Consider the following 11945-nt stretch of genomic DNA (forward strand, 5'->3'; position numbering starts at 1 on the left):
CCAGACTGACCTGCAGCCTCCACCCATGGGCCGGGGGCTCTGACTTATAATCGAGGAGTTTTGGGCTATGGCTGCTGCTGCTGGTCTAGGCTGATTTCTCAGCTTAGCTGTAGACCTCCCCCATCACTATGGAAGTACCTAATCATAGAATCATAGAATAGAATCATAGAATATCCTGAGTTGGAAGGGACCCTTAAGGATCATCAAGTCCAACTCTTGACACTGCACAGGTCTACCCAAAAGTTCAGACCATGTGACTAAGTGCACAGTCCAATCTCTTCTTAAATTCAGACAGGATTGGACTCTGTCCTTCTGTGTTCCCTGCATTATGTCTCAGTAACGGGTTCTTGTGGTTAATGGTGTTGTAATGTACTTTGTGCCCTGATGTAAAAACTGTGTACTGCTCAACAACATGGGTAGGCTGGATGCATTGCTTGGATTTAAGATATATGTGTTATACAGTAGAAGTATAAAACAATAGGCAAGTTTGCTGTAAGTAATCAGCTGTTTTAACGTGAGTTATGTCTTTTGAATTAGTCAACAGTCAGATTTTGCTGCATTTGCATAAATAATTTGTTACAGTTCTATACGCAGCTATGCTTTTCGTACTGCATTTATTTTACTAGCAACTGATAGTGATAGTCAGCAGCTAATAATGATAGTCTATGCTATATGTTAATAAGCTTGCAAGGTGTGTGAGTTTAAAACAAACAAACAAACAAACAAACAAACAAAAAACAATTAAAATGACCTAGGCAGTTAGTAGATATGGGCTTATCTAATAACACTTAGATGTACATGTATTTCTAGTGGGTGAGTCAATGCTATATATGCCTTGCAGTGCTGACTGTATCAAGACTTGTGTACCTACTTGCAGCCTGTCAAAAATCTGAGTTCCTCATGTACTTCAAGCTAAGTATGTGCAAGCACTTTTGCAGGAAAATAATGTTCCCTTGAAACTCTGAAGTTTTGAAAGTACTACTTAACCTGTTACGAACATGCAAAGTGCCTTCATTTTACTGTCTTTTTGGACTGGTTATTATTGGTAATAGACTATGAAGAAATTAAATAACTTGCTTGAAAATCCTGGTATCTTAATCATATATAGCAATATCCTTATCCTTAACATTTTGCTGTCTTCTGCTGGAGGCATGCACATGATTCAGTGGGCCATTAGGTGAGTTTATATGTAAGCATGAATTCTGCAGCTTTTACTTGCCTCCCTAACTGCATCAAGGCATATACACTCAGGAAACAGCAGTATGGGGACTGGCACAATGAAATGTGTTAAGTTGGGTGGCTTGCAATATGCTTCAAAATTACTTTTGGAACTTTCCAATGTTAAGAGCAAGATTAATTCTGTTCCCAAGATCAAGCCTACAATTAAAGCTTCTGGAAGAAAACAAAACAAAACAAAACAAAACACTATAGAATGTTACAAAACTTCCAGCTTAAAATTATACTCTAGATAGTCCCCTGAATGTACACCAGAGCATTAAGGCCATTTTATTTCTGAAGTTAGAAGTGTTCGACCTGTTCAGCTTTCTTGTGGCCTTCTGTGTCCTCTTTGTACTATTCTTGTCATACCTGTCTCTATTTTCACTAGTTAACTGCCCTGGGATATGCTGAATAGAAGCCAGAGGTGTTCAGCCTTGCACTATAGGAGTGGAAACTTCTCTGAACTCATACGAATATTTTCAAACAAGTTTGATCCATCTATTCTTCATCCAAAACCGAGTCTTCTGTGCCTGAGCCTTTTATCCTAGGTAGCTCCTGTGCTGCTCCTGAGAGTGCAGTTATCTTAATTGGAATGAGGTGTGAACCATAGACTTTGTGGTAATAGGCTTCTGGGTTTTATAAGCCACTTGCACAGTATCTGTTTCATTGTTCTCCCTGAACTGTATTTGCATTGTATCTAGGAATACCTCACTACTTACAAACCCTCTCTAACCTTCCCTTGGTTCAGCAAATTTGAAGTCCCAGTAGGAAATTATTAAATTTTGTGGTTATATAGTAAATTCTGGGGTTACATAGCTTCCTATCTCCTAGGAGAAAATGGGCACTCCCTTAGTGAAGGTAATTCCTGCCAGTCTGAATATGGCTTTGTGGTCAGACTACAGGGCTTTGCTGAAAGAGCTGAACTAGCTGGGAAGTTGCTTTAGACAGCAGAGATACCTGGCCTGTGCAAGCTTCATGTTATCTGCTTAGAAGTCTGTCCAAAGCAGTGATAAACTTAGCATTGCTTAGTACTGAAGTGTTAATTGATGTTAATGTACTGTCAAGCTCCTTGAAGTGTTTAAATTATCTGTCTTGTTTCAATGAATCTGTGTTCTTTTAGCCTATATTGTAGACTCTGATCACAAGGTCAGCAATAGATAAGGAATTGTCCAGCTTGTAGAGATAATACAGTGGTGCTGGATTTCTGAATTGTATTGCTTATGTCCTGTGTGATGACAGGTCTGGTTAGACAGAACTGGATGGTAAGTCTGTAGTAGTTTGAGAAGATAAGTCAGATCTGTGAACTGACCCCATGTGTAACACTGGACTGCACCTATCCGGTTACTGCTACTGGGATCTTGTGCTTGCTGTTGGCATTTAATGATGTTTAAGACCTGTGAAATCTGTTCATAACAACCGAACAAGTTTCTGCCTGCTTTAAGAAGAAAGCTAAATCCTAGCAGACAGTAATAGAGGGTGTAAAAGAAATGACTTGCTTACAAATCGTGGACAGTTTATAAAGGATATAATGGTTAAGTTCTCTTGGGAAATGTTGCAATAAGCTTCTAAACTGAGCTTTCAGCAGTATTTCAGCAGTAAATTCCAAAATATATAGGAATTTGGAAATGTGGTTTTGAAGTATACACACAGATACTCAAGACTTCTAGAAATGTAGGAGCAAAATGGATAATAATTGTATGAATACATCTCGTAATGGTTAAATACTTAATTTTATTTTTAAAATTCCATTGCAGGGTATCTTAAGCATAACTCTTTTGTAACGTCTTTTTATTTTTATTACAACGAATTACATTAAATATGCTATATTGTGTAGTTATATTAGTATTTCAGTATTTAATAACATTAGTTAATCATAGAATCATAGAATCATAGAATATCCTGAGTTGGAAGGGACCCTTAAGGATCATCAAGTCCAACTCTTGACACCACACAGGTCTACCCAAAAGTTCAGACCATGTGACTAAGTGTGCAGTCCAATCTCTTCTTAAATTCAGACAGGCTCGGTACAGTGACCACTTCCCTGGGGAGCCTGTTCCAGTGTGCAACCACCCTCTCTGTGAAGAACCCCCTCCTGATGTCAAGCCTAAATTTCCCCTGCCTCAGCTTAACCCCGTTCCCGCGGGTCCTGTCACAGGTGTTAATGGAGAAAAGGTCTCCTGCCTCTTGACACCCCCTTACGAGGAAGTTGTAGACTGTGATGAGGTCTCCCCTCAGCCTCCTCTTCTCCAGGCTGAACAGGCCCAGTGACCTCAGCCGTTCTTCGTACGTCTTCCCCTCCAGGCCTTTCACCATCTTCGTAGCCCTCCTCTGGACACTCTCCAACAGTTTCATGTCCTTTTTATACTGTGGTGCCCAGAACTGCACACAGTACTCGAGGTGAGGCCGCACCAGCGCAGAGTAGAGCGGGAAAATCACCTCCCTTGACCTACTAGCGATGCCATGCTTGATGCACCCCAGGACACGGTTGGCCCTCCTGGCTGCCAGGGCACACTGCTGGCTCATATTCAACTTGCTGTCTACCACGACCCCCAGATCCCTCTCTTCTAGGCTGCTCTCCAGCGTCTCATCGCCCAGTCTGTACGTGCAGCCAGGGTTTCCCCGTCCCAGGTGCAGGACCCGGCACTTGCTCTTATTGAACTTCATGCGGTTGGTGATCGCCCAGCTCTCCAACCTATCCAGATCCCTCTGCAAGGCCTTTCCACCCTCATTCGAGTCCACAACTCCTCCAAGTTTGGTGTCATCAGCAAACTTGCTCAAAATACCTTCTATTCCTACATCCAGATCGTTTATAAAAATATTGAAAAGTACCGGCCCTAAAATGGAGCCTTGAGGGACCCCACTGGTGACCGCCCGCCAGCCTGACGCAGCCCCATTTACCATAACCCTTTGGGCCCTGCCCGTTAGCCAATTGCTCACCCATCGTATGATGTTTTTATTTAGCTGTATGGTGGACATTTTGTCCAGTAGGATCCTATGGGAAACCGTGTCACAAGCCTTGCTGAAGTCCAAAAAAATCACATCAGCTGGTTTCCCTTGGTCCACCATATGGGTGATCTTATCATAAAAGGAAATCAGGTTAGTTAGGCAGGACCTACCCTTCACAAACCCATGCTGGCTGGGACCAATGACTGCTTTGTCCCCCAGGTGCGCCTCAATAAGTTCAAGAACCATCTTCTCCATGATTTTACCAGGCACTGACGTGAGACTGACAGGCCTGTAATTGCTAGGGTCTTCTTTCTGACCCTTCTTGAAAATCGGCACAACATTTGCCAGCTTCCAGTCTACCGGGACCTCTCCAAATTCCCAGGATCGTTGAAAAATAATTGAGAGAGGTTCCGCGATGATGTCCGCCAGCTCTTTCAGCACCTGGGGATGAATCCCATCCGGACCCATGGACTTGTAGGGATCCAGGTGGAGTAGCAAATCCCGCACACGTTCAGGGTTGGTTGGGAGTTTGTCATCCCCACCGTCCCGGTCCTCCAGCTCAGGGCACCCTGGGTCCCGAAGCCCATCATCGGCATTAAAGACAGAGGCAAAGAAGGCGTTAAGCGTCTCTGCTTTGCCTATGTCATTGTCTGTGAGGAGACCTTCCCTATCAAGGAGCGGCCCTATGTATTCTTTAGTTCTCCTTTTTCCATTCACATATCTAAAAAAACCCTTTTTATTTTCTCTCACAGACACAGCCAGCTTCAACTCTAGGTGTGCTTTGGCCACACATACTTTCTCCCTACAAACACGAACAGCATCCCTGTATTCTTTCCATGACACCTGGCCCTCCTTCCAGTAGCAAAACACTCTCTGTTTCCGCCTAATCTCCATTAGAATGTTCCTGGTCAGCCACGCCGGCCTCCTGCCCCGCCTGCCTGACTTGTGATATTTAGGAATTGCTTGATCTTGTGCTTCTAGGAGTCATCGCTTAAAGAATGACCAGCACTGGTGGACATCGAGGCCTTCAAGAGCAGTTTCCCAGGGGACCTTGCTGACTAGTTCCCTGAGCAGCCTGAAGTCTGCTTTCCCCATATCTAGGGATGAGGTTTTGGTGGCACTTTTCCTTCTGTCACCGTAAATTTTGAACTCAACCACTTCATGGTCGCTATGACCGAGGCGGCCACCAATCACCACATCTCCCACCAGACCCTCTCTGTTTTCTAGCAACAGGTCTAGGAGGGCACCTTTCCTAGTTGGCTCCGTTAGCACCTGCACCAAGAAGTTATCATCTAGGTGCTTCATGAACCTCCTGGACTTGCTCGTGTCAGCCGTGTGGCACTCCCAGTTAACGTCTGGCAAGTTGAAGTCCCCCATAAGGACAAGGGGAGTTAATCTCGAGGCCTCTCTTAGTTCTGTAAAGAATAATTTATCGGCACTATCGTCCTGGCCAGGTGGTCTGTAATAGACTCCCACAACGACATCCCCTTTATTCGTTCGTCCCTTGATCCTTACCCAGAGGCTCTCAACTTTGCCATTGCCGACCTGAAGTTCCACACAGTCCAGCCCCTGCTTCACATACATAGTTAATATTTAAAATAAGTAAAATGTGTGAGTGGAGAGCAAAATATAATCTGCAAAAGACTTTTATGGGCTGGACTGCTCTAACAAACGGCATAAATGGCATCTGTAGATAAAGAACTCATTACAGTGAGTTTCCTTTGGATTCATATTTAAGTAACCATTCAGATTAATTCAACTACATTCAAGAAAATTCAGTTAATTTTCTCTAATTTTTACCTCTAGGGCAAAAGTTTTCCCTAGATTGCATGGCTGAACTCTGCTCAGATTCTCTTTCAATGACATCTAATCAGGATATTTCTTCACGTTTGTGAAATATGCCGGTACTCATACAAATATGTATAATCTAAAATTTATATACTTCATGGATAATGGCAATCATGCTTCAAGTTTAGAGGAATTCTCTCCTTAGAAGAGAACTTCAAAGTCAGGAGACTGTATGTGACTAGGTGATCTTGGGTGAAACTTGGCCTTACTGACTCAAGTTTGTAGCAGAAAGGTACCAGTGAGGTCAGGACTTAATCTCATGATATTGAAAATTATTCAGTACTTTACTATCAAAGTTCTTCAGAGTCATAGAGAAATTAATGTCTTTTATGAAGATGAAGTCACTTATATATGAAGAGCTTAATCTAATTTTCTATTTCTATTAAAGCAAAACAAACTGGAGGCTCACTTTAGTTGAGCATAAACATGCTTAGAGGAAAGCATTTGAAATATTTGAGAGGAAAGGCAACAATCTCTTTTGGTCAAGAGGGTGAGGGAGGGAAAGAAACCTATTAAACATTAGGAATTTTATGAAGACAGGGCATCAACTGTTATGCTAGGTTGATGCTTTTGAGCATTGTATTCATGATGGTAAGCATTTTGTCCACACTTAAAGCTTAGATGTTAAGGTATAAAGCCCACACAGTTGGCTACATGAGACTTTGTTGATACCAGCAGTAAACCGAAGATGTGATTAGCTAGTGTAGCTATAGATATAAGCTGTAAAAATGACCTCAATTGTTATTCAGTGGCTTGTGCAGTGTGTAGTGCCAAGTGACTTCTGAGAGCTCTTAGCAGTACTCTTTTTAATAAGTTTTTATAAGACATGGAATTAACTATTCTTGGAGAAACTTACCACTTCAGAAATACAGGTATAATTTCCTAACTGGGATTCTTCTAGTGAGCTCAATAAAAATGTATGATAATTTCAAAACAACTTTTGTTCAACCAGTTTGTTTATAAGCAATTGCTCCATAAGCTTCAGACAATATTTTATGGCAGTTTTACTGCATAATACAAAAGAAGCATAATATTTTATGTGCAGCCATCAGTGACTGGAAAATGTTTATTTAAATTTTATCTCCATGAAAATGAACATCTATAAAATAAAGCAAGTTCATCCCCGGTAAGTGAAATATAAGCTGGATGAAAAATGTAACAGCTGGATGATTCAAGAAGCCTGGGACCTTATTTGCTCAAGCAGAGGACTCACCAGCAAAAAATTAGCCCTTGCTATGCAATCCTTAATGAGGCAAAGGGAAGGACAGTGACCTTGAGGTAGGGAAAAGTCAGGAACCAAGAAATCTCTGCCAGGCTAGGACCTAGCCTCCGAGACAAGTACCTTTGTCAGATGTACTAATATCATGGACAAGTCTCTAGCTGGTGTAATTCCTTTTTTTTTTTTTTTTTAACAAGGACACAGGCATTGAAATGTCACTTGCACTCTTTAATCTGGATTGCTTTAGACCAGTTATTTTACTTCAGTGGTTGGCACCAAATCCTTCAGGTGGATATGCAAGAAGCATTGTATCAATGGCACAAAGCATGGTATCAATGGCACAAAATGCCTATCAGTTTAGCTTGCTGTGACCCATATCACTTATTTTGCTGGAATAAAATAATCTGAAGTTCTAGAAATGACTATAAAAAAAATAGAATAAAGTCGGTAGCCTTCATTAAGACCATCTGCATACAATGAAAGGAATCTGGAATTACACATCTGTAATCTGTGACAGCAAAGGACGTGTTTTTAGAGAGCTAGAAAACAGAACTGGCGGGCAAACAAAGCATAAACTCTTCTACATTTTGACACTGATAGACTATGTCTTTATAAATCATAATAACAAGGGTATTTGGTGCTGCCTGCCTTTTGGGGAGCTCTGGGTTCCTTATCCATGTAAAAGTATGTGGTATCATTAATAAACAAGTACTTCATTACTGGTTGCTGATATTTTCAAATTCTCTTTAGAAGCAGGCTATTGAGGAAGGAAACATTTCAAATGCTTTTAAAAAATGTTTCTGGATTTCCCAGAAGCACAGTCAATATGAACTGAACTAGATTTTCATGACCTGTTCTCACCTGTAACTTTTCCCTTTACCCAGCCTATTGATATGAACAGAGCTAAGCTAAGTTCTTAGTGTTTCCTGTCAGCCTTGTATTTCAGCTGGGGATGATAATATCTGATTTTTTTATTTATATATATATTTTTTTCTGGACCAGCTTAGTGTATGCTGCACTTCTTGGGAAAGCTGGAGAAAGTGGAACTAGTCTTATTACAAAATCTGCTTTTCAACATTTTCATTCAGTAAATATCTACATTAAGACTACTTAATTGTTACTGTAAATTGTGCAAACAAGTAATCAAATTAATGGCTGCTTTATCTTGCCACCTGTCTACTGATGTTTCTTGGGGAACCTATAGGAGAGTACTTTTAAATATTAAAATAATATCTTTGGTTTAATTTCTTCCTCTCACTCCCTATGCTTCTCAAGCCCTCCTTGAAACAATCTTCTGATCAACATTTTACCCCTTTTGCCCTGTCACTTTTACTCTTTATGTCCATATGGCCTCCTCTTTTGAATGCCAGTTGCTTCCAACTCCTGAAAATCCACGTCCTCTAGCAAGGAATTGTTGCTTTCCAAGTCACTGTTCTTTTCTCACTCCCCCTTCCTGGACTTGATTGTCTTGAGTCATTTTGCCCTAGACCCATGTTCTGCATACACTTGCCCAGGTGTTCAACTTTAATCACCAAATATTAAACAGTGACCAGGTTTAAGTGGACCAATCTTTTGTATCAGCTTATTTCATCTACTTAGGGTGAACATCGACATGCTCATTTCATTGAACATGTTTACGATAAGGATTCTTTGAAGGATAAAGGCTAAAGCTAGAAATATATACAACTGGCATCTGCTGATCAAACAGTTTGCTCTTTTATTTGTTCACCTTGCTGTTCTGTAGTCACAGGTTTAATGATATATAGAAGTCTAGGAGAAAACAGGCCAATAGTTCATGTTTAATTGTCTATATATTTTGAGCCATTACACTTCGTGCAGTTTCAAATAACTCCAAATTATTTGAAATACAGTAGATCTTCTTTATGTGGTTGAACACTGTGACTTCATTTCTGAAGGGTGTATATGGTTTGTCTTGTTGTTTACACAGTCTCCTGGTAAAATTAAATAACACGTTAATCTTAACTGGGCTTGTAGCTTCTTTTCCAAAGGGTATTCTAGAGAAATAAGCTTTTCTTTTTCATAGACAAGATTTCCCTCTGTAAGGAAACTGGGTCACATCAGCAGGTTGTTTTCCATCCAGTTGCATGCCCTCCCACACACCAGGGAATGCTGAGCTTGGATGAGTTATCCTAGCCTATGAAATGCATGTTAAGGTTTTTCTTGCCAGGATTAATAGTAAAAGCAAAATAAGTACAGGTTAAATAACTGAGTTGAGGTAACCTGCTTTGTCACAGCTGTGACTATTTGCCCATCTCTGCCTACTGTGGGTACTGAGGAGTGAGGCTGATCTAAGGCTGAAGGAGTCAGAAGGGGAAGAGATGGCTTAGAGTCTAAGGCATAGTTTCTGGGGCTTCCCCCAAGCAAAGAACTCCATACAGTATTGTTCTTCCTTAGCCAAATGTTTTAGACAAAAGTGCTCTTTGAATCAGTTTAAATGCAGTGACATCTGTTAGGTTTAGGGAGCTTATGTGCTTATCTTGGACAGAAGGCTATGGGATTTCTTTTTCATGATGCACTGTAACAGAAAAAACAGGAAGTGAGATGCCTTTCTACACTGGAGGAAATAATGCTTTTCATAGCATCAACACAAGCTGAAGAAAAAAAAAAGCATTTCACAGTCCTAATTATTCATAGAGCGTGGAGTGATTACTTGAGGTCATGAAGTTAGGCAGAAGCTTTTTGCTCTTGAAAAGTAAATTTGTCTCCTAAAGCCAAAAGGAAGAGTGTTATGGATGTCTTTCCAATCCATCCAACAAATACTGTAGTTATCAACTTATCTCCTGGGAAATCCTTGATCTAATCAGTGCTACAGGTCAGGAATGCCAAGGGGTGCTGCTATGGCTGCTGAGTGGAAGATTTTGCCGTGCATTGCCCACTCTTACATAGAGTCCTAGCTACTTATAGTGACTGAAGTTTTGTGAACATCAGATACCAAACGTGCAGAAGTATATCCTCCATCTTCCTAACTCTCTGTGGAAACACTGAGAGAAAAGTAATTTCCCGTCAGGAAGAGCTAATGTCTCTAAATGCAAGCGTTAAGTCCCTGCAGAATGGTGACTTTGCATGCTGAATCTACTTGCCAAACTCAATCAAGTAGATGGAAAGACTTGGTAGGCAATTAGCTCATGCTTCATTGTCTGTTCATGGATGCCTGCTTGTATATTAGTTCAGATAAATGTTTTCATTCAGCAGTAATTGATAACTGCCAGAGTTTCTCTTGATGATCTCGTCTGATGTCAGTTGCTGTACTGGTAGCTTGCCTGCACCTTTGTAGACAAGCTCAGGTAAAGACTTCCACTGTATGGCTGATATGTTCAGAAATGTAAGTGCATCTGTAGAAGTTTGCAATAGGTGAAGAGGCTATTTCACTCTGGAAGACCATATTCTTTTGTTAGGCTCTATGGAAAAAGTACATTTTTTTTTTCTCCAAATTAAACTAAAGGAAAAACACCATGTATATAGCTTTGAATGTTTCAGTCTTGTATGCAATACCTACAGTCTCTAAATGATGCTGGGGTCTATTTATTATGCATACACAAGAGTTCCTGTCCTGGGGAGATTAAACAGTAATATCTTATGCATAAAGCTTTGGAAATAGATGTCAGATGTCTTTTGAAGGTTTTCAAAGACTAGGCTTGACAGAAATCAGAAAGAAATTGTTATAATGAAAATGTCTTTGGGATGTTCTGCTGTAACTTGGATGTGACCTGACATTCAATCCACCAAAGTCTGCCTTCCCTACAGCTGGCTACAGGCCTCATTTCCATTTTATTTTTGCCTTTTTGTCCATTCTCCAACTTGTTTCTCAAACCTAGCTGAATCCTGCAGCCCAGCAGAGAAGAAACCCCTTTATGGCTCTGTCTAATCACTTTTGGGATGTTTCATTACCTCTGTACCAGCAAACAAACCAAACACAAGGTTGGTCCTGAAATGTGGCCCACAACTCTTCTGTGCTGGTGGTGCTTTACTCTAGGGAAATAATTCCCAGCTGTGGTCCAGGTAATTTCATGGGCTGGTGATTTGTCTTAGAGGATAAAGGAGTTTAGCTGCCTGGATGTCAGCTCTGCCAGTTTGTAATGGGGACAGCAGGATGTCTGTCCTGTTTGATACATTAGCATGTCTGAAGCTGCAGAGAGTTTGGAAAGAATTTGGGGTAAATAGTTCAATGGGGGAAGTTCAAAGTTGTGAGCAGTAAGACTTACTGAATATGTCTACCAACAGAACCAGTGACAGGAGAACACTGAAATTTAATCAAGAAAATATCATGGAATCACTTATAGACTGGGGAACTCGCTGAAGTTGGATTCAAGCACTGTGTATCACAGCAAACAGTAAAAAATCAAAAATGTAAACAGACATAAGACCCCAAGGGACCAAAGTATCTCTTGTCAGAGAGCTGACATGGCATAGAAGTATTGAAAAGCTTCAGCGGAGCTCTTGGGGCCTAGGAGTTTTGGGTGCCTGAGCTTAAAGCTAATGTAGGTGGTAGTCTTGAAAGAAAGGGATGGAAGCAGCCTCAGGAGATGCTCCTCTGAACATCTCCTCTAAGTAGCCTTAGCAAGGGCTGTCCCTCCTTTTTTTGGTGTGAGCTTCTTTTAAGCTGAGACTGCTGCAGTTAGTAGTCTGTGCTCTGTTGAAACCCTGTGGCAGCTGTGCTTGACCACATACCCTAATGAACAGGGCCCAGGCATGC

The sequence above is a fragment of the Netta rufina genome, assembly GCF_964035555.1.
Source record: "Netta rufina genome assembly, chromosome: 1".
Classification (NCBI taxonomy): Eukaryota; Metazoa; Chordata; class Aves; order Anseriformes; family Anatidae; genus Netta; species Netta rufina.